Source organism: Telopea speciosissima, chromosome 6 (assembly GCF_018873765.1).
Source record: "Telopea speciosissima isolate NSW1024214 ecotype Mountain lineage chromosome 6, Tspe_v1, whole genome shotgun sequence".
NCBI lineage: Eukaryota > Viridiplantae > Streptophyta > Magnoliopsida > Proteales > Proteaceae > Telopea > Telopea speciosissima.
The window spans coordinates 41,922,629-41,950,550 of NC_057921.1; the positions used below are offsets into that span (position 1 = coordinate 41,922,629).

The window sequence follows — 27,922 nt, forward strand, 5'->3', positions numbered from 1 at the left end:
TCCATGGCAGCTCACTAATCAATAGAAGAGAAGACATTAGAGTGGCCGGGCAAGTCCAAAGAGAGAAAGAATCCGATTAACAAGTCAAAACGAGATGTTCTTTCTAATCCTATCCAATCTCAAACCTCTCTAAGGATTAGGAAAAGTTCTAATCCCTTTGAATGTCGATCTCTCCCACGTTATCCAGGAAAAGAAAAAAAAAACCAACGAGGAGTCAAAACGAGATGTTCCTTCTAATCCTACCCAATCTCAAACCTCTCTAAGGATTAGGAGAAAGTTCTAATCCCATTGAATGTCGATCTCTCCCACGTTACCCAGTCGACCCATTGTGAACTCACATGAATTCTATTAGACAATTACCTATAAATTGTTAGGAACTTAGGTCTCATCCTCAAAAGTTAACCGTTAAGGAGGGGGTGTTCAAGTACCTATTAACCCGCCCATATCCCCTTTCATATTCGATGTGAGACTATTCTTTTTACCTTATGCGTGGATATCCCAACAATCTCTCCCTCTACGCGGATGACAAATACGGTGGAGCCTGAGATCAAACCCTAAGAACCCTCAATCTAACGGGAATTTCCATACCCCGACTCTGATACCAATTGTTAGGACTTAGGTCTCATCCTCAAAAGCTAACCGTTAAGGAGAGGGTGCCCAAGTACCTATTAACTCATCCACATCCCCTTTCATATCCGATGTGAGACTATTCTTTTTGCTCTATGCGTGGATCCCAACAATGGAGATTATTGGGTTTTGAGTCGTATTTATTGCTTTGGCACTCACATGAGTTGTTAGTTTTTGACTTGTATTGGGATTCTCTTTGTCACATGGGTAGTTTGAAGGTCAAACTAGGAGGAGTGGAGTGCAAGAAAAGAAATCTTATACTTCGAATGCTCTTTATTTTCTATATATCTTGAGGGGGGCTTAAGTGGGTAGTGGGTGTGATAAGAGTGACTTATAAGTGGGTCAAGAACCGTACATGCAAGTAGGTGGAGTTGTGAGAGAGTGGATTGTTCTTGGGTTTTTCTGAGAGAGGGTGTACACGGGATTTGGGTTTGGATTTTGGGGATTAAACTTAAACCATTCTTGTATTATTTTTTTTCTCTTAGTGAAGAACAATGTATCTCTCCGTGGATGTAGGCAGGTTCTTGTATTGTTTTTCTTTATGTCATTTTTCTATCATTTTTCTTTTCATTAGATTGTGGGGGTGTACGTCATTGTAATCAAATCAATGTATACATACACTTCTATATGTGTATTAACCCCAACATAAATAACTAGGCAAGGCTTTCTACCAAAAAAAAATTGGGCAAGGCAATTGATTCAAAGCTTACAAGAGTATCGTCAAGCATAACCCAAAAATGAATTCGAAACAATGCTGTTGTTCGTAGATCGATCTTTCTTTTCTTTTTCTACTTCATCATGTTGTTAAATTTTTTTCATTCTTCAGCTTTTCTCTCTCTTCCTCTACATACGGTTATGGGTCCGGAAAGCATTGCCTTCGACTGTCAAGGTCGCGGACCTTACTTGGGAGTTTCTGATGGAAGAATATTAAAGTGGGGAGGTCCTACGCATGGTTGGGTGCAATTTGCCACCTCAAGATACAGGTAAACCCATATGCTGCACTCAACTTAGAAGCAACCCAAGGTTTATTATTTCCAACAAACATGTTTATTTGATCAACTTGAACTAACAATTTTTTTACTTTTTATATATTCTCTTGTATAAGGAATGATTACATATGTAATGATTCAAATAACCCAAATTTGGAAGCTTATTGTGGAAGGCCATTAGAGTTACAGTTCAACAATGTCACTTGTAAGCTATATATAGCAGACTCTTCCTTCGGCCTTTTGGTGGCAGAACCTAATGGTGGAGTCGCCACCTAACTTGTCCGAAGTATTGCAGAAATTCCATTAATATTCACTAATGGATTGGACATTGATCCCAACACTGGGGTTGTTTATTTCATAGATACCAGCACCAGATTCCATAGATGGAAATTTGGATTCCAAACTTTAATTTGCTGATATATGTGATATCCTTAGCAACAACCTTGATATTGTAATTTTTATGACCATGTGTCAAAAAGAAAAGATGAAAAGGAAATGGGAGGCAACAAACAGATTGCATGCACAATGTGCTCTGGAGCAACAATCTCTGCAACCCAGTCCCCTCCCTGTAATTACCTCCTTCTCCTCCATCGGTGTCCCCACCACCACCCTAAGCTCTAAGTTCCCACCATCGTTGCTATCGAGTTCTAATTCAGCGTCACTACCACTCGCCGCTGCCTCCCTTGTAGTCAACAACCATCTATGCCCCTGCTCGTAGGTGTCAATTTAGAACCGAAATCGGCCAGTTATGAATCCAACTGAACCAAAGTAAATTGGTTTGGTTTTGGTCTCAAAAATTGGAATCTTTTTTCGATTCGATTCGATTCGATTTTGGTTTCAGTGACTAAAATCATAAAACCGAACCAAATAAGGAATCGAGAAAATTATATTCTTTTTTGATATTTCATTAGTTGTGGATGATTTTTTGGGAAAATTACAAGATTAGCTAATATTGAGTTTTGATTTACAAAATTAATCAACTAATGTTTATATTAACGGAATTAGTCAGATTGAGTTTGGGTATTACAAAAATAACCAAAACAGTGGTTGTTCCCTCATCATGTATTTTTTTTTTACATTTTTGCCCCCAACTTCATCCCTGTTCTCTCTCTCTCCCAATCCCAGCAAAGCTTATCCTGCCTCCACCGACAGCGGCTGGCTCTGGTTCAGGTAGCGGTGATGGGGAGATTTTGGTGGATCGGATTCAGGTGAAGGAATCTCAAGCACAACCTCCTTGTGAGGATCGACAGTAGCCCTATGCCTGCTCTTTGTAAACATATATTGTGAATGATAAAGCATAGCGAGAGATAAATACACTGCCAGTAAATTCGTCTTCTGCTGGAAAGGTTATACGCTGCAGAGGTACTGATAATCGAGTGCTACTAGCTTTTTCTTACTTATCGTTGTTCATTTGCTTGTGGGTCGATTTTGGGTTTTATTGAGGAGTTTCAGATTATGGTTTGAGTTTTCTGGGATCTATACGGTTTACTAATGAATCACTGAACTGGGTTTTTAGTAATCTCTGATTTGGAATATATTTTGAATGAAGAAGAGCTTGATATTGTTACCCAGTTTTATTTGCTTTGATGATTTGTTTGTTTTCCCTTGCTTTATGGTTTCCTCTTTCCGTGTTTGTCTCCCTGTGGGAGTAGCTACGGTGGCATGGGAAGCAGGGAAGCCACTAGTGATCGAAGAAGTGGAGGTAGCACCACCACAGGCAATGGAGGTTCGTTTTGAAGATCCTCTACACCTCACTCTGCCATACTGATCTCTACTTCTGGGAGGCCAAGGTAATAATTTTGACATACCATTTATTCCAGTTGAATAATCTGGATTTAAAGGGTGAGAAAAGTGTTTAAAGCCTCTCTCCAACTTCTCAGAAGAAGGGGCTTTAAAATCCATCGGCTACTACTCAAATTGGGTGTTCTCTGTGAAAGGTTCTCTTTTGTCAAATCTTTTGTTTTTTAATGGATCCTTTGTCAAATCTTTAGGATGTAATTTTTCGACGAAAAAAAATTGCTAATTGGTTTATACAGTATCTCTCATCCTCCAGTCCTCCCTGCTTCATGCCAATTTCACAGAGCACCGCCTTGAACTCCGGCGGCGCCTTTCTCGTTAATGGCCAATCATGGGGTTGGAGGCGATGATAGGAGAGGGTTGGTCTGGATGGGAGAGGTTACTTCTTACTTCCTCTGTTTCAATTCGTTTTCGTTTTCGTTTTCATTTTCATTTACTTAAGCCCTATCCTTCCAATGTGTTCTTCTCAGCCTTTGGAGTGTGATGGTCGATGGTGGGCTTCGAGAGTTGGATCGGTGGATGATGATGATGTGATGGTGTCTTTGATTTTGCTTCTCCCACTTTGGTGGTGGTGGTGGGATTGGGGGTTAATTCCATGGTTAGAACAAAGAGGTCAAGGGGCCTCGGTGGAGGTTCGGGTGTTGGCGAGAGGTGGGTTTGCAGGGTGGAGGTGCTTGAACAAAGGCAGGAGATGGGCCATACGAAGGGAAGGGAGAGGTTAGAAAGTAGGGGGCAGGATCAGGGGTAAATATGTCAAACAAAGTAGGTAAGAGAGGGAGATACACTCTAGTGGCTAATTTTGCAAGCCTAAACTCAGTGTTGAACAATTTTATTAAGTAAAAGATACAATGGATAGTTTTGTAAGAAGAAACTCAAAAGTGACTAATCAAGTAATTTTCCCTAAATTCTATTCTTTTTTAAAAAGTTAGTCCAAACACCTAAACTAGGATATAAACTAAACTAAAACCAAATAAAATCCAAAATCAAACTAAATTGATTCGATTTTGATTTTTGAAAATGTGTTCATATTCTCAGTTTAGTTTAATTTGATTTCTGTATTTAATATTTTGAATCAGATAACCAAAACCAAAATAATTAACATCCTTAATTAGTAATCAAATAATTATATTCTTTTTTTTTATATATACTTATGTAACTCTTTCAAAGATTGGGAATTAGTATATCAAAACAATTATGTGGCTATCTTGTAGGCAACACTTGGAAGCAATCTTTAGTGATGACAAGACAGGGAGGCTAATAAAATATGACCCAAGCACAAGGTGTTGTGATTTCAACCACTAATCAAACATATGATGTTCTCATACGGATTTGGAACATAATGAATAAACAATGGATAATGATCCATACCTTTTTGGCTGATAGCTAAAGTCGATCCCCAAGCTTTTAGAGCTCCTAATAGCCTTCCACAACCTTCCTCTTGAATCTCCCGTGAGTAGGAAAATTAGTAAAATGACAAGTGACATGGGGACCTTGGGTTAAATATATAATATTTAACTTGACCCTAACACACTCTCACAATGTGTTAGGTCGAAATACCCGATGAAAACCTAGAGTGGCTAACTTATTCATGGGCCCAATAATCAATGTGCATTAATGTAGCCTAAAACCCAACAATCTCCCACTTGGGCAAAATTAATACACATATCTTTTATTGGATTTGGCCAGAATCCCAAACTTCCACTCAACTTACAGCAGAGGACATGCCTCAACATACGGCATACAACTTTCTGTCATCACAGCCACAAATGACCTATTAACGTGAACCGCTTTGTGTATATATATAAACAAGGAAATAGGAGCATAACAAGTGATCACCAAGTAAATGCTCTTTCCTTGTAGGTCCTCTACCTTGAAAATCCTCACAAGTTCACTTTGACATTAACTCATACTTGGGCAAAACCACCATGAACTTGAGTTAATACCATACTTCGGCTCACCGCCCGTGGCTAACTGCCATTTTAGAATCTTTAGCTAAATACTGTCTATGACTAACTGCCATTTTAAAATCTTTGACTAAATATCATCTATGACTAACCACCATTTCGTAAGACATGTCATATAAGAATAAATAATAAAACCATAACCAGTAAATGTACTAAGATGGCTAAGAATACCCCAACCACGGTCAAATAAAACCAAATAAAAAAAAAAAAAAAAAAAAAAACCCCAAAAAAAAATATCAAAAGACTCTAAAAGTCCCATGCTAGTAGCATGACCCCTGAAATCCCACTGAAAGACCCTTAGTGAGAGGATCAACCACTATCTTCTCAGTAGGGATGTGTACAACATCAACCTCTCCCTCAGTTACCTTCGCTCTGACAAGAAGATACTTTATCTTAATATGCTTTGAGCTGTTGGACTTTTTGTTGTTCTTTGAGAAGATGACTGTAGAGTTGTTGCCACACTATAGCCTCAAGGATTGAGAGATGGAGTCAACAACCTTCAATTCTGCAATAAAATTTTTCAACCATACTATCTACTTGGTCGCCTCAAAAAGTGTCACAAACTCTGCCTGCATGGTGGATAAAGCTATTATCGTCTTCTTGACACTTTTTTATGAAACAACTCCTCCACCCATCAAGAAGATATAACCTCGAAGTTAACTTCATGTCTTGAGTACATCCATCGAAGTCCGAATCAGTATCTAACCACTTCAAGTTTGTCATCTCATCTCGTAGACTAGCCTAAAGTCCCTTGTCCTCGTAAATAACGCACCACCTTCTTAGCCGTAGTCTAGTGAGCCAATCCTACATTAGACTGAAATCTCCCAAGTATGCTAACTGCAAAAGCAATATCAGGTCGAGTGTACATCTATGCATACATCAAGCTTCCCACAGCTGAAGCATAAGGCTTGTCCTTCATAGAGTCTCTCTTAAGGTTATTGTTTCAGACACTACTGCTTGTTCAACTTATCCTCGTTGCTGATGGGTGCATCATTCCCAGAACATTGGGACATGTTGAACCTCTTCAAGATTTTATCAATATAAGCCCTCTGTAATAAACCAAGGAGACCTCTCTTTCTATCACAACTTATCTCAATGCCAAATACATAGGTGCTCTCACTCATGTCCTTCATCTCAAAATTACTGGACAAAAACTGCTTAGTCTCCTAAAGTAGACCAAGATCACTACTTGCTAGCAGAATATCACCTACATAAAGTGCCAAGAAGATAAACATGCCCCTAGTAATCTTTAGGTAGATGCAATTGTCAATTGCATTCTCAACAAAACCATATGAAGTCCCTATCTGATCAAACTTTAAGTACCACTGTCTTGAAGCCTGTTTCAGTCTATACAGTGATTTCTTTAGCTTGCAAACTTGATGCTCCTTCCCTTTCTCCTCAAAACCCTCAGGATGACGCATGTAAACTTGCTTAGTCAGATCACCATTCATAAAAGTAGTCTTTACATCCATCTGATGTAACTCAAGGACAGGGTGAGCTACGATGGTCATTATGATTCTGAATAAATCCTTCGTCAAAACAGGAGAAAACTTTCCTTGTAGGCAATGCCCTTTCTCTGAGTGAAACCTTTCGCTACTTGTCTGGTCTTGTAGCGTTCCACCTTCCCCTGAGGGTCAATATTGACTTTGAAAAACTGCTTTGATACAACAGCCTTGCATCTCTGAGGAATCTCAATTAATTCCTAAACACCATTTCACTGCACTAACAACAACTCATCCTTAAACCCTTCCAACCATGTTGCCAAGTGCAGACATCTCACCCTCACTCTCAAGAAACTTTACACGAGTAGTCTCATCAATTCTACTCCCTGAGTCTGAGTCATAGAACCCATAACCCTTCGATCTCTCTGGATATCCTCAAAATAACTTCAATCTCTCTGGATATTCTCAAAACAACTCATCGTCTTGGGGTCGTAACCTTGAGAGGCTAGGTTTTCTAGCAGTCCATGGTTCAAATGGGGTCTTTTAGCTGACTTGCTCGACATTCTTTTGAGAATGTGAGCAGTAGTTTGAAGTGCCATACCCCGAAAACACAATCAAACAGGATATACATGTCATTGACCTAACCAAAACACTCAGGGTTCAATTTCTTCTTTCAGTAGCCCCGTGAGATGCTATTTCATGTTCCTGCAAAAATTTGGCAACAGACCCAAGTGTTGACTAGCATCACCACTACTTTCGTAACACTTTCAAGCACCACGGGAACAATCTTTCTTTTGGAAGTGATCATCTTCCCCTTGATGTAGTTAACACACTTGCCTAAAAACTTCAAGGACTAGGTATTTATTAACTCCTTCCTCCATTAGCCTGTCCTATCCTCTGTCTGATTATGTTATCTAGCCACTCAAGCTAAAGTACAGACTACTATTAATTAAACTATAGGTATTACACCCCAACAATTATATTCATAGAAGAGGAAAAATAATATCTATAGAATTATCAAACACATAATCAAAACCAAAACAATAGAATCAATTATTGAAAAAAGCCATCTTTATTAAAATAATCTGAATACTTGTCCAAAGTTAATCTGAAAATTTAAAACAATATCCTTCTGAATTTGGATAAAAACTACATGCTTCAGATAAAATAAATAAATAAAACTGAAGACAAGACAGTGTAATGGTTTCTATGGCTTCTACATCTACATTTCCTCATTTCACACCAAGATGCTCACTTCACTTTCCCCCTTGATCAGAAACCTAGAGCTTATCTTCCAAGTGCGATGGCGAATAGTTAGGTGACCTGGGAGTGTAGAATGGTGATTTTGGTTTGTCCACCTCCTCGGATACAGTGTCATTACTTGGCAGGGACCTTGGAGTATAATAGGGTGACTTCGGCTTATCCACCTTCTCAGAGAAAGTTTTCACAATTCGACTATACTCAGGTGGCAACCCCTTATTGCCGATGGTCTTGGCATTTTGGACCTTTTAAAAGCTACTATATGGGTTGTCAGGACAACTCTGTAGGCTCGTGCATTCAAGTGCATCTTCTTCTGTCCTATTTGGAGACGGTTTCCAATATGCAAGGGAGAGTCTAAGGCACAGGTATTACTGGTTTCAGTCTTGAAATTATCACCTATAACCGACTTTTTATTCGTAGATGACATCCTGTTTGATAAAATATCTAATTAATAACTAGTATTTAACAAACCAAAAGGATGAAAATAACTTAGAGATTAAACCAATGTTAAATACTATGCTAGTTATAACAAAACAAACTAGCATAGTAGGCAAGAGTTTTAGTCAGGTTCACATTCCTAACCTATGCGTATTGTAATGCAGTTGTCCTCATCCATTCCTTATACCTTTCTCCAGTTAGGGCATGAACCATGGAAGGAAAAAAAAATACCCATAATAAACATCCTAGAGTCACTACTACCCAGATAAACACACATTCTAGTCTATGGGAGCATAACTTGGGTGTGATATAAACACACCAAAAGAGTAAATTAGCTAGTGCTAGATACAATACAAATCACTAGCAACATAAATTACATGAAAGTCACAACTGGACTACATCTTTACCCTTTGGGGCATAAGGTGTACTGGTTCTTTCATAAAACTACATTTGTAGTAAAACAAAAGATAATTTAGCTAGTACAAGAGAAGAAAATATCAGCAGTATAAACCATATGAAAGTCACAATCGAACTACATCTTTACCCTTTGGGGCATAAGATGCACTGGTCCTTTCATAAAATCACATTTATCGTAAAAGAAATGATAATTTAGGAATCCTATCACCTTTGGGCATATAGAACCCCTAGACTACCATTCATTCCTATGCTTGCATATGCATGCACAATTTTTTTAAACTTTGCTGTCATGGCAGAACTGCAGAAAAACTCGACGTGCCACTTTAATGGTCAACATCTCATTCCCCTATAGTTCCCATAAAGAAAAATATGCAGCCAAACAAGTGAAATAATATACATTACATATTCGTAACACCATAATGAGTGCTAATGTGTAATGTTGTCATGCACAATTAAGAATTTTGTGAAATTTAAGTCCCAAAAAATGACCAGAATAATGTTTGAATCCAAAATTTAAATGCGAACACGCAACTCCATAAAGGGATAAACACAAACTTTGAAAAACGTGCCCATAAAACAAGAGTATCAACCGAAACTACATCGCTAACCTTTGAGTTTTTGAAATGTACTGGTCCTCTCAACACTTTGCAATTACTGCGGGATAACACTAACCTTTGAAAAAATTGTCACCTTTGGGTAAACAATTAGTCTTAGGTTAGTCTCTCCCTGTATGTGTGTGTTTTGCCTTTTAGTCTTTGATGATGCTACCTTTTGGTGAGCATCACCATTCTTTGCTATCATTATAAAAAACTTTGAGTTATGAGTATTACAATAAAATCAAGTTTTACCACTTTGGTGGGTTTCAATTGACCTTATTATAATACCCAATAACCCATGATGCAGCTATGAGATATTTTCATTCATAAATTTGAACAACTTAATTCATGAAACCTCACACACACAATAATTTAATGAAATAGTGCTACTTTTCTGCATTACATTATGTCATATCATCACAAACATTTATCTCATCGTCATTTGGAATCAAAGAATGCATAAACACATATTTCAAAAATTGAAAAACACACAAACATGCTCATTGTGGGTCCTAGAAGTGACATTTGAAGCAAGTGACATATACCAGTGTGTAGGTCATACAAAATCAGACATAGCGGAAAAAAATCGGGACGCAAAATACCTTCCCATGCATCCTCACGCGCCACTGGAAGGTGGCGTGTGAGATCACTCTCTGCCCGGTCAAACATGGTCAAACCAAATGGCTCAACCCCGTTCAGTCGGTCTGAATCAGACCGGCCCAACCCAGTTCGAGTCGGGTCGGGTCGGATCTGTGTCGGGTTGGGTTCGAGTCGACCCAGTTAGATCAGTCCCAGGTTGGCCTAGTTGGATCGGGTTCGGGTTCAAGTTGGGTGTTCCGGGTCGGGTTTGGCCCGAATACATAAGTCTGTGTTTGACCGAGTCAAACCAGCCTGCTCACTGGGTTGACTCGAAAACCCTATCGAGTCAACCCGGCGATAAATCGCCAACTGCAATAAAAATGGTTTTTTTTTATATTTAACGAGATGCACACGCTTTTTTCGACGGCGCGTGGAGCTATTTCGGACAAAATGCCTTATATGCCCGTGACCGCCCTGACCTCCTCTACAACCTCATATAAAAATTTTTTATTTTTGGTGGTCGTACAGCACCAGCAGTAACCGTACAAGGTCGATCCAGAACCCGAAAAAATCCAAAAAACTGGTTTTATTCAAGAACATTGATTCCAGATCCACATGGGTTGGCTCTGATGTCACTTGTTATGATTTCAATCACTAATCAAACATATAACGATCCTATACGGATTTGGAACATAATGAATAAACAATGGATAAAAATCCATACCTTTTTGGTTGATAGCTGAAGTCGATCCCCAAGCTTTTAGAGCTCCCAATAGTCTTCCACAGCCTTCCTCTTGAATCTCCCGTGAGTAGGAAAATTAGTAAAATGACAAGTGACGGCTATGGGGACCTTGGGTTGAATATATAATATTCAACCTGACCCTAACACACTCCCACAATGTGTTAGGTCAGAAATACCCCTGACTTAAAACCTGGAGTGGCTAACTTATTCATGGGCCTAATAATCAATGTACATTAATGTAGCCCAAAACCCAACACAAGGAAGGTGGCAGTGTTGCTCCAAGGGCTTGCCTTCGCAAATGGAGTTGCTATAAGTAGCGATGGCATATTTGTCCTTGTTACAGAGACAGGTACAGGTAGAGTCCTGAGATATTGGCTTCAAGGTTCCAAAGCTACAACTTTTGATGTCTTCATCCAGCTCCCTCCCGGGACAACCAAACAACATCAAAAAGAATACAAGAGGAAAATTTTGGGTGGCAGTGAACCCTTTTGAAAAAGGGCCACGTGTCATGCCACCTCCACAAATGTTGTCTATCACACATTCTCAAGCCATGAAGCTCGATGAAAATGGATCAGTTATGGTCATTGGTAATGATGGTAGCGCATTGGAAGCTGTTAGTGAAGCAAATGACAATAATGGGAATTTGTGGATTGGTTCTATTGTCTCTTCTTATGTTAGAGTTTTTAGGGTTTAGGATAAGGCTCTTAGTAGTGTAATAAGTAGTTAAAGAGAATAGCATTTTATTTTTTAAATTAAGATTCTACACTTATTAATTTTATTATCGAAAACTAATTTTCAATGTGTTATGGTGCTTCAATTCTCACTCTCTAACTAATATGGCTAGAATAGAGAAGAAGCTCAGGCATATTTTTTTTTTTTTTTTTTTTTGGTGCAATTCAAGGGCCCACCGGCCATCAACCTCAACAGGACCCAACAAGGAGGCAATGAGGGGACCCACAAGGGGTCAAATATGGTACCCAAAGGCTCCACTTCTTGGAAAGAAATTGAATGTGGACTAGGTGTCGCTAAGGAGACTTGAACCACCGATCAAGCGCTTGACGCAGTTCTCCCAAGGGAGTAGCGAACCACTAGGGCAAGCCCTGGATCGACAGGCATATGTCTTAACTTGTATTGGAACTAGGCCATGCATATGGATACCTGACAAAATAGGCCCATCATAGGCCCTTGTTGATTAAACTATATATGGGTTAGCCCTATCTATATATAGTTCGGGCTCAGGCTGGGGTAGACCATTGAGATGGGTTGACGCCGATCCAGCTCAGCCCTAAACAATATTTTCAGGCCTATCTTGAGCTAGGTTGTTCAGGCTAAAACCAGGCCAGGATTCAGTTCAACCATGGTATCATCTTTCTCCTTGGATTTAATTAAACCATTTTGTAGAAGGTTGACTCTTAAAGCATTTCCCAAGGCTTTATATGATCCAACCACAAAGTGCCCTTGGGTTGATAGAAGAAAGCACTGTTGTTAGCCCCTAGAACGGCCCAACCCTAAACCTGGGCTTAGAAATCTCAGCCCCGGCTCAACCCGTAGGATGGAAAACCCAGCCATGGATTGAGAAGCCTAGCCCATGTCTTGTTAGGCTTAGGGCCGACTTTGGCCGGTCTCAGACTATGTTACGTGCAAGATAATCTGAAAATAAAATAAAATAAAAGAGAAATAGTAGGGATAGAAAGGGAGGAAGAGAGAGATAAATTTGGGATAGAGTTTTGCTTTACAGACGAAGCAATGGCGTCCTAGCGCAATTGGGAGGTCGCCAATCCTCTCTCAAGATAAACTCAAGAATTAATTAATATTTTTTCTCATTCCTTTCTACTTCTTCATACATCAATAAATACACAGCTAATATTAACTACCCACTTCCCCACTCCTACAATCTCTCAACTCCTAAAATATCTCTCTAAACTTATCTCACTTTTAATAACTACATATAATAAATAACCACCATTCCGTAGATACATATAATTAATAATAAATTTATAATAACTAACTATAATCACAAAGAACTACACCTAAATAAAAATCAACTCATAACATTCCATCCCCCTAAATTTTGGTCTTGAGGACAAGACCATTAAATTACAAATAAAAATTAAAAACAATTCCACCCGGATCCCAAATCTTGTTTGGGTAATTCCCAAGTTGTTTCCGCTGATTGCCAATATTACACCTCGTCGGTCTAACAATACCAACATTTGAAAAACCTGATGAAAAACTCATACGCACTCGAGACGGTCAATCTTTGTTGAACAAATCGCTTCCATCCAGCCATTGAACAGAGGTGGATACACCCGCATAGACCCGGGACGGTCGATTTCCTCCGCCATGCCTGGCTCTGATGACATTTGTTACGTGCAAGATAATCTGAAAATAAAATAAAATAAAAGAGAAATAGTAGGGATAGAAAGAGAGGAAGAGAGAGATAAATTTGGGATAGAGTTTTGCTTTACAGACGAAGCAATGGCGTCCTGGCGCAATTGGGAGGTCGCCAATCCTCTCTCAAGATAAACTCAAGAATTAATTAATATTTTTCTCATTCCTTTCTACTTCTTCATACATCAATAAATACACAACTAACATTAACTACCCACTTCCCCACTCCTACAATCTCTCAACTCCTAAAATATCTTTCTAAACTTATCACACTTTTAATAACTACATATAATAAATAACCACCATCCCGTAGATACATATAATTAATAATAAATTTATAATAACTAACTATAATCACAAAGAACTACACCTAAATAAAAATCGACACATAACAGACTCATCAAATCAAACTTTGCACCCTTAGTTTCAGTTATTCTTTGAAATGGTACCAGATATGTTGAGCTCGATCTGCAGTCATTTGGTAGGGAAATTTTTTCAAGCTTTATTTAAACATGTGACAAAATGTTTTTGACAAGATAATTCTCCAAAAAAAGGAGAAGTGAATAGAGGTTGACTTGAAAATAGATATAAAGCTTGAGCATCAACTAGCTTGTGGAAGTGGCAGATCCATTTAAGGTTTGGTGAAAATAGGTTAAATGGTCCACATCCTCCATGCCAACCTATTTTAGTCACTTGGTTAGGTCTATCAACCACACTATGAATCTTGTGGCAAGAATTGATCGAAATGCATGTTTATAGTAGTCTACAATGTGCTTTTAAACTAAGTCTTTTGGATGAGAGCGACATACACAAGTCAAGATGAAAATTTTTGTTGTTTAAGTTAGGTTCTAGACTTCTAGGTAACTAATGTAAACTACAATGTCTTACCCAAAAAGAAAAAACATGTAATCTACAATGAGCTTCTAAAAAAAGTCTTTTTGGATGGCTAGCTTATGCTATGTGAGAGGAAAAAGTGGTTCTCATAGGGAGAAAAATACAACCTCAACTCTTCTTGGGTAGATTCCTCCCCCCTTCTCTTCCTTTTATTGTTTCAAGTGATGTAGATCTATCCCACTTTTTCCTCTTTTTATTTCCTAGTTTATTCTAAGGATGAGTCTCTTATTAGTAGAGATTAGGGAGTGCCCTATTCTAAATTTGAAGGGGAGGGGGGTGTATTCTCCTTGTAATCATGCACTGTTATTTTGAGTCTATCACCATCCGTTGTAATACATATAAGATAAAGGATAATTATGGACTTACTTAGAAACTTTTATATAGTCATTTATGTCTTCAACAAAACGAAGAAGATAATCCCTTAGGGAAAAAAAAGGTCGCTACGTGGCCCTTTATATGTACGTCTCTTCACATAATCTTTCTCATCTCTCATCGTTAATACCATAGGCCCTTGTATACACTCTTAACACCCAAAAAATGATGAATCCTCCTTTGGCATATATAATGTCAATATGATGGGGGCAGCGTATAATAGTGGTGTCAATTGTTGAGCCTAATCTGTCCCAACCAATTTAAGGCCTAGCATTGTTTCCACAATTCCACCTAGTAAGGTAATCGGGCCTTGAAGGCCAAGGCATGGACATGTTTCTATTTGATTGGTTGGTTAATTATTATCTCGGATAGACAACCATCAGATTACTACTACCTTGCATAGAAAACATCCTATTATTAATTAGTCGATGCTTGAATCTGACACATTTAATAATGGATCAGGCTAATTTTGGGGCGATCAATTTAGGTCAAGCCTACCAATGCGAGGCTCCAACAACCAAAAAGCTGGCCTCAAATGCCAGAAAGGCACAACGGCGACTTGTGGCTAACCATCGCTGGTTCCCATCTTAGTTGTGGATTTTAGGGTTTTTAAGTGTTGGTTCCCATCGCTGCAACTCGCTGCTAACCGGAGCAGCCCTCGTTACTGTTTCTTTGAGAGAGCTTCTGGTTGTGTTGCTTACTAACAGTAGAGGAGAAGCGGGAAAGTTGAATCTAGTTTTCATAATAAGGTTTGGGGCTTCAATTTTATTCTTTACATAGAGGTTTTATATTATTGTCTTGGGTTTGAAAATGATGAGCGAGATGAAGGATAATGAGGAAGGAGGAACAGCTATGTGCGAAGCGGTTTATGTCGAGCCGGCTGGTAGGGATGTCGAGCAAGCACAGTTACCTCACTTGGGTAAAAAACCAAAAACCTATCGAAAATGGGCATTCGCCATCTGAGCTATCAGATGATATGAACGTAGAATTGCCTACGGGATCTCATTCAAGCGATGACCAAAGTTCTGCTCAACCGGTTTCTGAACTAGAAAACACCACTGTACTGCAAGGAGAGTTGAGAGAGTTATAAGGAAGGTGGGTGAAGGGGACATCTCTTAACCTATTTCTTGAAGAAACCATTTTATGTCTATTGGTCACCAAACCATTTTTTATGTTTTGATAAAAAATGGTTCTCATTAATGATGACAAAAATCAAAATGAAAAATAATACCAAAAAGACCCTAAAGTAAGTCAAACTAAATAAAAAAAATAAACTCATTTGATTTTTTTTCTTTAAAACATTCAACTAGAGAGAGAGAGAGAGAGAGAGAGAGAGAGTATGTGTGTGTATCTTTGCATTTTATGATCAATCAATAATATTTGCATGTATATAAAACAGTATAATAAAATACAAAAAAAATAAAACATATAATCTAAGAAATTTTCCATAATTAGGCTTAATTTATGACTTGAAAAACTGGTAAACAAGATATGGAGCTTTGAGATAGCACAAGATACAAACAATGAAATACTACAAAGAGATGATGAACCATCTCCTATTCTCCTATGCTCTCTCACTAAGAGTGTAGTGCACATCATTAGGTGTTGAAAGAAATGGCAAGTTAACAACTGTGTAGGCCAGTGGTCCACCACCAAACTGTCTATTAATCAATCTATTTCAACCCATCTCCCAAACAAGAACAAGACCTATCTATTGGATGTAGGGTTAAGAATTAGCTAAAAGACCTTGGTCTTTTTGGTTTGGGGTGGGGAAGGGTCTCTCTCTTTCTCTCTCTCTCTCTCTCTCTCTCTCTCTCCCTGAATTCCAAGTGGCCCTGAAAATCCCAAAAACTTGTCAAACATGGAGTGACTGACTCTCAGAGAGAAAAAGACAGTTTTTAAACATCGATGACTGTGAGAGAGAGATTGGCTCTGTGTCTCACTACTGCCTCTCTACTGTTGTTTTCGTAACAAGTTGAATAGATAGAACATAAACCCGGCAAGGGAGGAAGAAGAAGTCAATTTGATTCCATTCCAAACCACTAAAAGACAAACTTCACGGCTACTAATCACAGTATCGCACACACTACCAGAAATAACTTTTTTTTAGATTTTTTTTCCCTTTTTTAACCTCATCCTCTGTATATATTACAATTTTTTTTTACTTTGCTGTGCTTCTGCCAATCTGCCCTCTCTCTGCCTCTCCTACGTAAACGTAAATAAAATAAAACAAAACAACAACCAAACACACCTTCTCTAACAGTCTAATATGAAACTTTTCCTTTTCTTGTTCTTGTCTCCTCAAAATCATCAGAAAACAAGGCTCACTGCACCACAAAACAAAACTTTTCAAAGGGTTTCAAAACCCAATATTAAAATGAGATTTCAGAAACTTTTACAAATTGAAATGGATTTCAATTTTCTAGCATAACCCACAAACCTATTTCTTCACAGTAAAAAAAAAACAGTTTTTAACTTTGTTATCATCCATCAGACAAACAAAATCCTTACGATCCAATCAAACTATTTGATTGATGTAGTTAGATTGTCTAGATCATGCAATTCTAGTTGACTTTGGTCAAAAAGAACCCGACATTAGTAGATGATAGACTATCAGTAGTAGGGAATGGAACTGAGAGTAGAGTAGCTCTGTTCTCCATCAAAGAAAGGTGGAAAGAAGATGAAAAGGTCAATAGTCTTTTTACTTTTTCACTTTTTTAATTGAAAGACACCTGTTTTGCTGCCAAAATTAAGTAAAAGGCTAAGATAGAAACAAATTTGGACTTCAGAGTACTAATTGGTTAAAAAAAAAAAAACAGAGAAAAAAGGTTTCTTGCAGATTACATTTCTTCTTCTTCTTCTCATGAAAGTAGAAAAGAAAAAAAAATGGCAGGTTACAGAGATTCTAGCAATACAAAGTCCAGAAACCCGTTTTCTTTTCTGTACACACAACATGATCATGTTCATCCAGTACTGCTTCATCTTCCATGAATATAAAGCTCAAAAATGGATAACTACCAAAATACCCCCGGTTTCCCCACTTAATCACTGAGATATACAACCTTATTAAATCAAAACAATGGAGAAAACGTGGGTATTTTGGATGAAATTAATGTATCCAGATGCAAAAGAAAATTTTTGAGTGAAATGAACCCAAAAATGAAGAACAAAACAAAAATAAAAAAAAGGAGGAATTAAGGAACCTGTCCTGCTAGTTATGGAGAGCATCTGGGCAACTGGGAACTTTTCTCTTGCTTTCTTCATAAACATTTTTGGTTTTGTTGAAACCCATTTCTCTTCTTCCATTGAAGAACTTATTGAACAAATCTTCATTCCTGCTCCTCTTCTTCTTCTCAGTCATGTAGGGGGTGAACGATTCTTGTTCTTCATTCCCAGGAAATACCCGAATTGCCCGTACCTGACAATCAGAACAAACCCAAATCTGAAAAACAGATATTATTAGTAAAACCATCAGAGACAACAAGAGTCTTCTTCTCCTGCCACCGGCCGACGACATCGCCGGAAAACCCACATAAAGAAACTCAAGAATCAACTCCACCCACAACTCCCCTAGTGAAGTAACCGATCTAATCTTGATTGACTAAATGGAAGAAATTTTCTCACAGGCACAGTTGATTTCTTCACACTCTTGAGCAATTTCGGCTTATTTTGGTTGAGGAGGAGAGAAGGTACCACGTGATGGAGGTGATGACAGATATACTGATATAGTGAATGAGAATGTTTGTCAAAACATTACCCATGCTTCACCAATTAATTACTTATCTGCCCTTTCCCTTGCGTTGAAACTTCAAAGTCGGTGATAAATAAAAATATTTCAGATAACTCGGAGGCCGTGGATCCCGCTGAACTGTTGGATGAGATCTGATGACGTCATCCAACGGAGATAAAGACTTTAATTGACATCAGCCATGGTGATCATCACCGGTAAACCACGCGGGTGATGTCGAAATTAACGTTCGTCGCGGATCTATGTCTTTTTCTTAGTAGAAGGTGGGCCCACAGGGTAAGGTGGGGTAAATGGATGGTGGGTTCCACCAATTATTCCAATGTAATCCAATGGTGGGGCAAGAAGACGGAAGGGAAGTGAAGGGAAGGGAAGGGAAGGGAAGGCACACTGATTTTGAGGGGTGGAGAGATCAAATATTTACACAGAAATCCATTTATAATTAATAATAAATACTAATAATTAAAGACATGATCACATGTAAATAGACCAATTTCCCGTAACTTTCTCGGGCCGCTTTGATCGGGTCCGTAAATGAAATAATATATATAAATTTAAGTAAAAATCAGGGTACGGAATGCGGGAAAAGATGGAGAAACCTAAGCAAACAGAGAGTTATTAGTAAGACATTCATTCAACATTTATTAGGATTTAGGAAGGACATTTATTTCATGTGACCACACGAAACTCTGCATACGAAATCCAGCTATAGCCAGAGGTACGTATACGGAAATTGAAATCAATGAGAATTTTTTTTTTCTTTTGGGTAAGAATCAATGAGAATTGTTGAGAGGTTTTTACTGCAACATTGTCACTGCCTGAATCTATGATATATACCTTTACTGCAACATTTGTCACTCCGTGAATCTATGAATTTATAATGTTTTACTGCATATTTTTTACTGTATGAGATTTTAACTTCCGGCTTCGACATGTTGTCAATGACTATATAAACATGTAATAGTGTAATACTGTTAAATGTCATCATAATAAATTACTGTAACTCAAAGTCTTTGTGTACGAAATTATATATTAAAATATTAAAAGATCAAATATAAATGAGTAGAAAGTTATTTTTACAATAAAAGCTTAGTTGCATTTTCTCTTTCAAGTACTTATAATAAAAATTATGTTAGAAAATTTGCGGGTTGGATCGTAACACGTGACACTGTCCTTAAGAGCATAGATGTTCCACTCCCTATGGTGTAATCGGAAATATTGTGAATCGACCTTCAAGATAAAACGATCCATTGACTTCTCTAGTAATCGTGCATTCGACTATTAGACCCCTTCGAATACTACAAGGTTGTTCTCAAACCAAAAAGATGAACACACAATCAATTTCAAAACTCAAAACATTAAAAAACAAGGAGGATTCATGCAACATATGCATATGGATCGAATATCACAAAAGGGATTCATTTCAAGTGGGACTTGATAAAAAAGTGGGACACACTAGATAGGTGGGAGTGGTACCATGGAAGTACCATTTGGAGTAAAAGCGTAAGCCCCTTTGCCAGAAAAACAAAAAACAAAAAGAGCGTAAGCCCGACCACTTCTCTTCGGGAATTGGGTTCTTATGGATCATCTAGTAAAGATTCCATAAATGACACCTAAATCTGTTACATGAAAGGCTAAATGAAGTTGAAAATTTGTGAAAAAAATAGGGTTTTAAGGTTTGGTGCTCCTATATCAAGTTTGAGCCCAAACGAAATTGAACAATTGATAAAATAAAGTATTGAGCAAATTTTGGACCATCAAGAGTGTGCTAGGGTTTACCCAAAAGAAATTTGGACTATCAAGAGTGTGCTAGGGTTTACCAAAAAATAAGTGTGCTAGGGATTATCAGAGAGAAAATGAAGATAGATAAATAGGTATTTGATTTAATTTAATTTTGAAATTTAACTGGTGGTCAATTCAAGCGTTGGGCTTAAGGGTGTCAAAATCAAATCGAAATCGAAAACCGACCTCAAAACGAGTCGAATTAATCGAATCGAGTCGAACCGAATTAATTCAATTTGGTTTCAGTTCAGATGTATGATAATTTAATTTGGTTCGGTTCGATTTCAGTATCATGTCCAGAAGCATCGGTTTGAACCGAAACCGAACCAAATACCCATTTATTCCCAAACCCTATATCTTTTAATATCTTTAGGGGTAAATGATAATTAAGTAAAGTAACCAAAATGGTATGCACTAAATCAAAATGATAATATCTTTTGGGACAGCTAATTTTGATGTGTTTCTCTATGAATTTATTGATGTGTTTTCTTTTGGAATTATAATTTTGATGTATTCCTTTAAGGTTTTGTGGGCATTTATTTATATAAATGGAGTTCCTTGAGAACACAGTAAAGCAGCAACAATAGATGAACTAGCAGCCTATAAAACATGGAACCGTATTATAATGTATTAAAAACCGAATTAAATCCGAATTAAAACCATTTTTTGAAACCGAATTAGAATCGAGACCGAACCAAGGTGTTTCAGATTCGATTGTTAGTCCCAGAACCGACTCGGGTTTCGGTTCGGTTTCGGGTCACACCCACAAGCCATAGAATTGAATCGAAACTGAACTGGTTGACACCCTTAGTTGGGCTCCTCTGTAGCGCTATAGGGAGTGTAACGTATATCCAACAGCCTGTAGTGGTTGGGCACCTCGCCTGTGTGTTGGGCTGCATGCCCAAGCACTACAGGTCGTCAAATGATGCGTTACACTTCCTGTCGCACTACAAAGGATCCAAATCCCCAATTAAGACCATTCTATTAATATCTAGCAGTTAAGAATTCCATCTCGTTTTTTCATGGTATCGAATCGTTCGATATGACTGATACTGCAAGGTTTTGAAGGTGGTCGATACCATGTAGTTTAAATCAAACCAAGCACCAGTGATTTTCAAAACTAAGTTTGGATCTAGATTAGTAAAATTTAAAATTGGTCATTGGTTGATCTGGAGTTTGGAGTTTGGGTTGAGGAGTTTTTGTTTTTTGTTTTTTTGATGGAATGGGTTGAGGAGTTTTGCCACCCAATTACATGCAACCAAGAACAATACCGACTTTATTAGAGAATCAAAGTAAGAGTTAATTTTCTTCCATAAGAAAAGGGGCAATGGTTCTCGAGCAAACGAGGTACTCTGAACCTTTTGACGTTTATATTTTTAATTATTATTTTTTTTATTTTTAAAAATTATTATTATAATACATGTGAGAAGGAATAGTTTATGCCTTTTAAGTTTTTGAATCGTACTGTATACGACTTCTTTTTCCAGCTTTTAAAATGCGGGCCAAACATTGGCCCGAAACCTGACAACTACGGGCATTTTGATTGAATTGATAGGCCCAGCATGACCCTTTCAATCCAGATAATGGGATTTCCATCATTTCTTGGTTGGCCCCTCCATTTAAATCACGAAAACTACTTCAAACGGCTTTCTTAAAAACTTTCATGTCTCCAGGACAAAGATGAATAGATCCCTAAGGTTTTAATTAAAACGATTTGAATTGGAATCAAGGCTTTATATTTAGAATCAGGTCGGATTGGTTCTGTTGGAATCTATCTCAAAAACCCTAGAAAAAAAATCCTAGAATTGGCCATTTCAAAATGGTGAAAATTAGGATTCGTAACAGTTGATTGTGATCGAAATCGACCGATACTGATCAAATTCTGGTTTTTGAAACATTGATTAGAATTGATTGGACTTGATTTTATTTTTGATTCTCACTAATGTTGTTTGTGTTCATCAATTCCCACCGATCCTATGATTCAAATTCTAATCCATGGAGACTGACTTTATACTTGAATTGAAAATTTTTTAAACGAGTAGAAACCATGATGGTGATAAGCTAGAGGAGCAAAGTAAGCATTTTTCTTTAGGTGGATAATCAACAATATGAATAAGAAATACTAGTATTAACTTAAATACAGAGCTTGTTATGCTTCTAGACTATGGTTTGAGGAATCGAAATCAGATAAGATGAATCTCCCCAATTTGAATTAGAATCGACGAAGCTCAATATTGATTATAGCTAATTCTTGTAACCATCTTTTGTATTATCCATTGATTATTTTTTATCTTTTTTTTTTTTCATTGTTTTCTTATTTAAGTTAGTAAAATAATAAAAAATCAATGAAACTTATTTGTGTAGAAATATTTTCAAGTTAATTTAAGTAAAAAGATAAGAGATCGTTGTCTAGTCGTATAGCTCTTGTATTAGTTTAAGGTCCAATAAGAATGCATGTAGGAGCATCTGACTGAATGAGATTTTTTACTTCAATCTAGAGAGAATGAATGATAATTTCACATGATCCTATGTCTAAATTCAGAACCATGTGACCACATAAAGTTTTTTTTCTCGTAGTAAAAACTTCAAAAAATCACAAATAAAAAAAAAATCTCCGCTTTCAGTTATACTCCTATTTCTAGGTTTCCATCAATTCCGGTTAATTTAATTCCAAATCATTCCGATCGACATGAGATCAGCCCATGTCAGGTTCCAGAATTCAGACCAGCCAGCCAGCCCATCGAAAGCTGCTAAGATTCTGCATTCATTCCAATGGCAGCTTGGCACATGGTTATCGAGCGTACATTGCAAAACACCAAAATACCCTTTGAAGAACATCAAATCAGTCCTTCTTTCTTGGCAAACACTGACGGAGTCTTGAGTTTTCTTGTCAAAGAGCTGTCCTCTGTAAACTTTCTTTAAGATTGTCACATGCCCCCTTGGTAATGGACATGGTTGGGCTTAATTACCATTCTCCATATGAACATTTATTGTGGCTTCTTTCTTAGCTAATGGTATCATGATAAACATGATCCTTGGATCAAACTTTGATTGTCTTCACACTTTATGGCTATGTTTGGTTAAATTTGGAAACAGTCTTTCTGGGAAAGAAGGGGCCGGGTAAGGTTGCTTATATTATGATTCTCTTTAGACTTCGGAGTGACGGGAATCTTGTGACTCTCGTATGCTTACGATTTTTTTTTTTTATCTATAGATTTACTCAACTTCGGTATTAGAATGAGTGCTTTCTTAGTACTTTCAAAAACAATTACTGTCAGTAAAAGAAAGAGAGAACTTGAGAAAGTAGATTCATTCATCTTCATTCTAGTATATAAAAGCCTTCCAAGAAGACATATCCCAATGTCTCCTTCATTGTGCAATGCATTACCTGCAACAAGGGAGTTCCATGTAACAATATCACGAAAGCTTAGCTACTCAAACAAACATGTGGTAAAGAGTAAATACCTTCCCTAGAAAGTGCCCAATGCACAATACATAATCCATTGGTGTTTGCATGTTTTAGTTATGGATTATCTCTCCTAAGATTTGATCAATTGGTGCATCCGGCATGATGTATCCAATAGAGAAGAGATGTGCTTTCAGCATATAGTCATACCCCCCTCCAGCCCAGTCGAAGGACTTCACCTTCGTCAGGTCTCTAAGATACCATACCAGAGAGATGTCGATCTTCATACCGTTGTTGCTGAACAGTGTGTTTCCGCATCGGTACAAGATGAAACGAAATTTTGGGATACAAACTTTACACAGTTTATGTTGACACTTAAAAGGGTCTAACAGTTAAATGATAACTTTACCAAATATATTAATGTTTAAAAAAGCAAGATGAAATTCATAATCCTCAAGAAAAAAAACCTAGTCCGGCATAAAGAACTAAAGTTCTTAGGGTCAACCTCTAGACGGCATAACTTTGTCTATACTTGTCTGATTCATCATTATAATATGTTTTCGAAAATGGGAGACAAAGATCTACATGCAAATTAGGCGGGGCCAAAGTATCGACCAACTCTATAAGACGAATTTTAGTGCCGATTTTTTTATTATCATTGCTAAAAATGTATTATTAGAGGCGCTGTCCTTTATCTAGAGATGAATTCCAAAAGTGTTCTATCTGTTTTTACAATTACTTCCTTGTTTTTTTTTTTGTGTGATAATGGGTAATAGAGTCATGTTTTTTGGTTTTAAGTCTAATCCATTTGGAATGATGACTCTGATCTTTAGATGGGTTCATGATTCTAGACCCTTGCTTTCCATTCAGCTCTATTCGAAAGTCATACATGATACAAGTTCTAAGCTATGCATGTGTATGTGACTACGACCCCAAATATAAGCTTATAAAAGAGACTCATTATGTCAATAAACCTAAAAATAAAAAGCCCAAGGCCACCCATAGAACCCATCATGGGCTAAACTTAAGTCTTCTAAGGCTTAATAGAAACTTCTTTTTCATTTTCGACCCAAAAAAAATTCTTTTTTATTGACCTAAAATAATAAATTCTCACTTCTCTTTCTCCCCTGATAATTTAAAGTTTATAAATTACAATCGTCCCTCGTCCCTTCCCTCCCATCCCATTTCCGGCAACATTGTCACACTAGTCACTATCTTCCATACTCTGTATCACAATGAGCCCGAAACAGCTCCCTGTACATGGAGAGTATTTACTCTTCTCGTATGATGGTAAACTGATACATGTTCAATCTAGATGGAGTGGGTGAGACAACCGTTATCTATTTTTCAAAATTTTTTTTATTGCCCTCCTTAGGGAACATGTAAGGAACACAAACTTAACCTTATCCCAATTAAATGACATCGGCTACATGGGTCCAAACAAAAACGAAAAAAAAAGGAGAGGCGTGAAGAGATGGGAAAAGAGGGGAATGAGATGATAAATACAGAAATGGAAAATAACAAATGGAAGATAAGAAAAAAAAAATTGAAAGATGGAGGTATGAGGAACGAGGCACAATCGAGTAAGTCATGAGAATCTTAGCTAAATGGGGTTTGCTACATGGAACGTGTAAGGAATGCAACCCATTTATTCATTCAATTGGTTCTCTCTCTCTCTCTCTCTCATAAGAAATATTTCAATTAGGGTCAGCGTTATTGTACAACCTAGCTCGGTTACAGTCATGGAAATATAGGACTTGGCCTCATGCATTGCATCTCTTCCACCCTTTTGCAAGGTGTAGGTAGTATTGTACTCGGATCTGGCAAAATTAAGGGTGTCAATGTGTATTGCATATCATATCGTTTTATCTGTATTGAACTGTATCGAATAAATTCAATATAGTATCGGTATGAGATATATGTACTGAATCGATATTCAGTTTGGTATTGGTATGGACAAAACAGTGAAAATGCACCATACCATACCATACCAGATACCTGTACCAAACAAAACCAAATAGATTTAGCATGGTATCAATATGAGATACATGTATCGATCAATATTCGTACAACATTGGTATGAGGTATATGTACAATGTACCATACCGATTCACACCCTTAGACAAAATGCAATCATTCCTTTGACTTTTTGTCCATTGTGTACCCTCAGTCGAAGGAGGCATTCGATAGATACTAAAATTTTGTCACCTTAAAAGACGCTCACAATATAATAAGGCTGGCATTGCTCTCAAAGCCTATATGGTGGAAAAGACCATTGTACCCTTGGGGAATCGGATAGCATAACCTTTCTGGAATCAGCCAAAACTTCAAGGATATGTCCATTTTATCACAATGTGCCCGAATCTAACCTTTGATGCAATGGTAACACCGTTTTGCCATCATTTTATCCCAAAAAAAAAAAAAAACATTTGTTGGTCTCCCGCTTTGAGCGCCAAAATGACTTTGTTCCCAAGATAATTTGCGTATAATCTTCACTTTATTGGATAGTACTCAGAAAAACCTTTCAATGATACATGGATTGTCAAATTTGGGCCATCAGATTGAGAAATTTTGTCACCGAAAGTTTGTCGGAAAAATGCGTTGAAGGGGGAGGTTTTGGCCGAAAATTGTAATTCACCGGTGAAAGCCAGTACAATTTGCTAGAGAAATCCAAAATTCACCTGTGAAACCCCTTGATTTTCGTTGGTGAAGAGCCATATTCTCTGGGGAATTTAACCAAATTTGCCGGTGAATTCTTGGACCCACGAAGGATATAAATAGCCCTACTTTTCAAAATTTCAAAAATTTTTTACAGTACAAGAAAACCTAGAAAATTCCAGAGAAAATCAGAAAAATTACAAAGCAGATAGAGGGATTCTAGGAAAAACCAGAGAATCCTAGAAAAATCCGAAAAATAGGAAAATATCCAAATACCCTGAGAGCCAGAATTCCATTGAGATCATGGCGGAAGCAGCCAAGCTTTGCCGGACTGAGTCGACAAGGACCTTTTTGGGCCAAACTGGTAAGTCTCCCTCCCCGTACCCTTTTTCATTATTTAAATAGTTTATTTTGAGTTCATTAGTTACATACTCATTCTAGTTTTTTTCCAAAATACCCTTCTTATGTCATTGTAATGCCAGAATATCCATACGCAGGTTTTCAAATAACTCTCCTTTTTTATACCATCATATTGGTTTTTTTTTTTTCTTTCTAATAAATACTTTTATGTTATTAAAATAGAGTTTTCAAAATACAGATATTTTATTTATCCCCGGAGGCTGTCCAAATGATTTTCCAAATATTCAAATATTTTTTCATATGCAGTTGGGCTATCCAAACAAAATTTTACTAAAAGGCCTCATGTTCTCTGTACCGCAGCAGGGGGGGCAGGGTATTAATTGCGTTCACCCCCATGTGTCTGGGCGCAGCCTGCGACCCCGGCACAGAGAACATTCTCCTTTACTAAAATATGAAACTGCCGATTTATCCTCGTTAACTCGACCCAAAAAAAGAACACAAAAGAAATGGTGACTCTGTATTGTCAATCCTTTCTCTGAATGGAGAAGCTTGTTTTCTTTCACTTAGCTTTAGCACGTTTCCAATTCTACTACTAGATATTCTATCGACTCTCATTCATACTCAGTCTGCAAGGGCGTTGATTTTGCTTGATCAAGAACATGGATACAACTAATGGTGTTAAATGGTTCTATTTCGGTGCAAGTTTTTTAGGTAAAACCAAAATCGAACCATTTAATAAATGGTTTCACATGTTGAAACCAAAACCATTTATAAACGTTTTAGTTTAATTAGTTTTAAACGGTTTATTTGGTTTAAAAGGTTTTCTAAATGGTTTGATTTAAACTGATTAACTAAACGGTCTCAATTTTAATACAAAATCGATCCATTTATTAAGCATTTTCATGGTTTCGGTAAACGGTAAACAGATTCGTTTCATTTTGACATGCTTAGATATAAGGGATACCCACCTTCCAAGGTTTTCCCAAAAAGGGGGAGAGTTCTCTGAGCAAGCAAGGTACTCTACTGGCCTCTCACATTTTTTTTTTTTTTTTAATCATTGTTATTCTCATTTTCAAAAGCTATAGTCCATTGGGCCACGAAAGTGAGCACCAAAGTTATAGTCCATTGGGCTCCTGTTAAGAGATTAAGCAAGACCCCAGTTGGTTGTGCTCAAGCTGTATGAATGGTGTTTATTCTCAGTCAGGTGAGCTAGTGCATGTAAGCTTATCTGCTTATGGTGAATGGGTTAAGAACAATGTTGTAACTGAGAAGAACAACACATTTCGCTAATGCCTTCGACAAGACAGCAAAAACATATCCAAGAGGAGGATAATAACATCAGATCCCATGCATGACCACACCTTATGTATGTTTTTTCCCTCATTCTCAAGGAACTAGGTGCCATGCGCAGCAACCTAACTTCATCGCAAAGGGTCCTCTGCTACTGCTACTGCTATTTCCTT

General features: G+C 37.5%; 1 pseudogene; it reads left to right on the top strand.

Moving 5' to 3' along the window:
- Nucleotides 1–1,482: 1,482 nt before the first annotated feature.
- Nucleotides 1,483–11,545, top strand: LOC122665755 (annotated as a pseudogene).
- Nucleotides 11,546–27,922: the final 16,377 nt, after the last annotated feature.